A 5,714-nucleotide genomic window follows, 5' to 3' on the forward strand; every position below is an offset into this window, starting at 1 on the left:
TGATTTCACTCAGACTTCTTTCTGCTAGCTGAGGTTTTGTGTAGTCCCAAGTAAACTTGGAGATTGTTTTCTCTGTGTCTATGAAGAATGGTGTTGGTATTTTGATTGGGATTGCATCGAATCTGTAGATGTTTTTTGTAAGACGGCCATTTTCTCACTATTGATTCTTCGTATCCAGGAGTATGGCCACTTTCCACCTTCGCCCATCTTCTTCAAGTTCTCTTTTTTAAAGTTTCCATCATAGAGGACATTCAATTCCTTAGTTAAGCATACTCCAAGGTGTATTGATTTTTTAGACAATTTCAAAGTTTTACATTTATTTATTTGGAGTAGAAAGGCGCATGCATGTGGTGGTGTGTATGTATAGGTCAGAGGACAACTTGCCGAGTTTGTCCTGCCTGTCCACTATCTCGGTTTTGAGGATCAAATTCAGATCTTTAGGTTAAGTGACAAGAGCCATCTTTCCGACCCTTGAGGCAATTTTAGATGGGATTGATTCCCTGGTCTCTTCCTCCCCGTGTTTGTTATTGATATACAGGGAGGTTACAGACCTGTATACGTTAATATTATATCCTGCCGCTCTGCTGATAGTGTTTATCAGCAGTTCTTAGAGAGTTCTGGTGGAGTCTTTAGGGTCTCGTGTATGGAATCCGTATCATCTGAAAAGAAGAATACTTGTATCAGATTGACGTATCCCTTTATTGGCAGTAGTCCTGTGGTCCCGCCCTCAGCCACACGGGGGCAGCAGCAGCCCGCCTTCCGCCAGCCACAGGTGACCCGAGCAGGCTCCCTTTGCTAAGGTCCCTCCCGCGGTGCTCACATCTCACTAGTCGCCATTTGCTGCCCACATGCTCAGTCTTGGGCCATTTCCGCCGAGGGCCACAGCTGTCTGCAAGCCGGGGTCGATGGGAGGGGGCTGGACTGGCGGAGGTTTCTGGGGCTGCACTCTGCAGGGGACCCTGGACAAAGGGAAGACTCTTAGGCTGAGTGCCTGGGCTTCAAGGGACTTTCCTCCCTAGTGAGGGAGGGAACAGGAAATCGAGGATGCTTCCGGACTTGGACATGGTCAAAGGAGAGCCAGAGGTCAGAGTAGGGGTCAGCTTGTCCCTCCAGAAAAATAGCCGCTCCCATTAGGACTGAGGATTTTGGCTTCATGAGCAAGGGGAGGTGTAAGGTGGCCTTGCCCTGGCGCAGGTTAGGGCTCAGACAGTGTGAGCCAGAGGTCTGTCCTGCCCCCCAGTTTATGGAGAAGCTAGTCCTGGAGAACCCCAGAAGAGCACTTCAGTCGAGAAGAAAGAATAGCAATAAAAAGAAAAAAACAGCTCCAGCAAGCCTTCGGTCACCCGCTGTGCAGCCGCGGGAGCCATCAAAACACAAAGAGGTTAGAGGGGAGGATCTAACAGCGCTGACAGCTCTGGTTCTAAGATTTGGAACTGCTCCCTGGCCCACTTCCCTGCCTCAGGCTGACTTAACTCTCAGGGAAGTCAACTGAACAAGGACAGGCCAGTTTCCAGACAATGACGTGGTCATTTGGAAGACTGGCTGAGGCCCATGCTAAATCCAGGGGAGCAGGAAGAAGTAATTGACTGGACAGGGTGGAACCCCGGCAACACTGGGCTAGCCTGGTCTCTGTGGGCCAGTGTTGACTGACCTGGGTATTTCTCAAGGCAAAGGCAACCTCAAATGGCCCTTTCACCCCATTCCAGACACCTCAGAACCTTTCAGCTGCCAAACATTTTATTTTCACCCTTCCCACACAGAGGAAGGACAGAGGAGGACAGGGTATTTTTAGGATGGCTGCTATTTTAAGCAAGGTAATACCTGTGAAAATAATATTTATGGGCTGGGGTGTGGCTCAGTGGTACCGCACTTGTCTAGGAGGTGGGCAGTCCTGCATTCAGATACCTACATCAAAACCAAAGCTGGTCCTGGGAAACGGAATTTGTGCTGGAGAGTTTTATGTCAACTTGTCACAAGCTAAAATCATCTCAGAAGAGGGAACCTCTATTTAAAAAGATGCCTCCATAAGATCCAGCTGTAAGGCAGTTTCTTAACTCGTGATTGGGGGGGAGGGCAGCCCATTGTGGGTGGTGCCATCCCTGGGCTGCTGGTCCTGGGTTCTATAAGAAAGTAAGCTGAGCAAGCTAGAGGGAGCAAGCCAGTAAGCAGCGTCCCTCCATGGCCTCTGCATCAGCTCCTGCCTCCAGGTTCCTGCCCTGCTTGAGTTTCTGTCCTGACTTCCATCAATGATGGGCTACGATGTGGAAGTGTAAGCCAAATAAACCCTTTCCTCCCCAATTTTCTTTTGGTCATGGTGTTTCATCACAACAATAGTAAGCCCCAATTCATTGGACTCCAAATTGTGTGTTATGGGGTACTTAAGCTGATAAACCCATTACCTCGGCTCTCTCTATTCCAAAAAAATTACAAATCTGTAATGAAAAATCATTGTTTTTGTTTGTTTGTTGTTAATCAAGACAGGATTTCTCTGTGTAGCCCTGGCTATCCTGGAACTCACTCTGTAGACCAGGCTGTCCTCAAACTCAGAGATCTGCCTGCCTCTGCCTCCCGAGTGCTGGGATTAAGGCATGTGCCACTACACCTGCCAAGAAAACCAATCTTACAGTTTGGATAAAAGCTCAGGGGGGCGGGGGAACTGTTGTTGGTTGTTTTGCTCTTTTAGATCTTTGGGGGCTGCCACCCAGCTCCCAGTGAATCACACATGGAGGCTTAGTCTTACTTACAAATGCCTGTCCTTAGCTTGGCTCATTTCTCGCCAGCTTTCCTTAAGTTAAATTATCCCATCTACCTTCTGCATCTGAGCTTTTACCTATTTCTACATCGGTGTATCTTTCTTTCTTTCTGACTCCATTGCTGATTGTGTAGCTGGGAGGCTGGCCCCTCCTGGCCTCCTCCTTCTTCTCGCTCTTTTTTCTTTCTCTCCCAGATTGCTCCTCCTATTTATTCTCTCTGCCTGCCAGCCCCGCCTAGCCTTTCTCCTGCCTTGCTATTGGCCATTCAGCTCTTTATTAGACCATCAGGTGTTTTAGACAGGCACAGTAACACAGCTTCACAGAGTTAAATGCAACATAAAAGAATGCAACCCATCTTTGCATCATTGGACATATAATCCATGTAGCAAAGGCTAGAACAAAAATAAATTTAACTGATACGGGTTAGCAGATTTTTTTTTTTCCTGGAAGTGACCTGGACCCCGAATAAACTGACATAATGGCTCCAAGGTATAGTGTAAGGGAAGGTTTTTATTGTAAATTTGACGGAAACTACAGCCAGAGGCATCTGAAAAAGTCCAGAGAAGAGAGAGAAAGTAGTAGACGGAACATGGCCAGCAGACTGTACTTGACCCTAGGGGGCAGGAGGGAGGTAAGAGAGAAAGGAAGGGAAAGAGATGACTGAGAGAAAGGGCCAGAAGAAAGGGATCCAAGGAGCACTTATCCAAGAGAACAGGGCTACCAGGGAGTAACGCTGGCGGAGGGAAGCCCATGAGCTGGAAGAGTTTAGGAGAAGGGGAGGGTCGAGAAGAGCCAGCATGGACTCCGTAACAGGTACTTGTGATACTGAGGGAGCCTGGAGGCCAGCAACAGGTTGGTATGCTAATAGACACCACAGCCCCTTGTCCTGCCTTTGCCTTTATTATCTCTGTCCTCTGTTACAGACCCATGGAATTTTGTAGTGTTTTCTGGTTTTGTTTGTTTTGGAAACAGGGTTTCACTGTGTAACCCTCACTAGCCTGGAACTCACTACGTAGACCAGGTTGGCCTCAAACTACAGCTCTCCTCCCACCTCTGCCTACAGAGTGCTGGGATTAAAGTGAGCACTGACCGGGCAGTGGTGGTGCAGCCTTTAATCCCAGCACTCAGGAGGCAGAGACAGGTGGATCTCTGTGAGTTCAAGGCCAGCCTGGTCTGCAGAGTGAGTTCCAGGACAGCCAGGACTACACAGTGAAACCCTGTCTCAAAAAAACAAAACAAAATTCCCCAAACAAAACATTCCATTTTGGGAAGAGAAGACTCCCAGGGGCTTTTTCAAATGCAAGATCCCAACCCATTCTGAGCCTGGCAGAGTTCTTTTTCCCTAGGTCCATTCTGGTGAGTGAGATGACCAGTGGCTTCACTTCGGCTCTGTGGCCACTGCTGCCCAGCCAGCTCCTCACTGCCTGCTGTCAGGACATGCTGTGGAATGTTCTGTATGGCAAATGTGTTGCTGATTAGTCAATAAATAAAACACTGATTGGCCATTGGCTAGGCAGGAAGTGTAGGCAGGACAAGGAGGAGAATAAAGCTGGGAAGTGGAAGGCTGAGTCAGAGAGACACTGCCAGCCGCCACGATGAGAAACAGCATGTGAAGATGCTGGTAAGCCACGAGCCATGTGGCAAGGTATAGATTAATGGAAATGGATTAATTTAAGCTGTAAGAACAGTTAGCAAGAAGCCTGCCACGGCCATACAGTTTGTAACCAGTATAAGTCTCTGTGTTTACTTGGTTGGGTCTGAGCGGCTGTGGGACTGGCAGGTGATAGAGATTTGTCCTGACTGTGGGCCAGGCAGGAAAACTCCAGCTACAAATGGCGTCCAACGTGGTGGCAAGAGTTTCCACCTAAAAACTGAGAAAAAAGATTCTAAAACGGAGCTAAAAACAGTTCCTAATTGTCTCTCTCAAATGAGCGGCAGCTGCTGGTTTGAGCTACTTGTGGGTTCCTGGCATGCGCTCTCGACCTGCCATATGGTGGGAATGAGGCCTCTGAAAGTGGCACATTAAGCTGTGTGGTGGATTTAGCCTTTGATAGTACAAAACAAAAAAAAAGAGGTTTTTGGGCTACATACTGCTTGGATAAAAGCATATAGACCCACGATAGCTCCCAGAGCTGGTGGTAAACTACCACCGCCATGTTGGGAAGCTGAAGTGGGTGGAGCCAGCAGCCACAGCTGCTGCAGTTTAAAGCAATAGATTCACAATAAGACAGATTCAGATGTAATAGTTTAAAATGTGGGGTTGGAGAGATGGCTCAGAGGTTAAGAGCACTGACTGCTCCTCCAGAGGTCCTGAGTTCAACTCCCAGCAACCACATGGTGGCTCATAGCCATCTGTAATGAGATCTGGTGCCCTTTTCTGGTCATACATGCTGTATACAAAATAAATAAATCTTTAAAAAAAATAGTTTAAAATGTGTGTAAAATATACATAGGCTTGAAAGAGACAAAAAAGGTGATATATACAGTTATATAAACAAATACATAGTTTTAAAAAATAAAGTCTTTAAAGAGACAGTAAAATTAATATAAAAAATAAGCCACGTAAAGATGAATATTACACAGAGAATCTGGATTGTGTTGTCTTTGAGATTTTTAACTGCAGAAAAGCATTTGATCATAAAAGATGTTGAGTTAAACCAATATGTATATTTTAAAGATACCTTGACTTCAAAATTTGGATATAAGGATATGTTGCTTTGGAAAAGAGTCTCTGCTTTTGTTCCCATAGAAAGCCAAAGGCTATGGATTTGTTCCAGATTAAGATACATCAGGTTTGACCAGCCAAGACCCCCTGAAAGGTCTCCGATGACACCATGGCCCAGATGATCCAACATCCAGAATGGTTTCAAGGCAACTGGCTCAGACGATACAGCCTCATGGAGTATTCCATAATTCTAAAATTTTCTTTGTTTCCCCATAAGATACAGCGCCCCCCTCCAG

This window comes from Peromyscus californicus, unplaced genomic scaffold, assembly GCF_007827085.1.
Source record: "Peromyscus californicus insignis strain IS unplaced genomic scaffold, ASM782708v3 Scaffold_6__1_contigs__length_162567912, whole genome shotgun sequence".
NCBI lineage: Eukaryota > Metazoa > Chordata > Mammalia > Rodentia > Cricetidae > Peromyscus > Peromyscus californicus.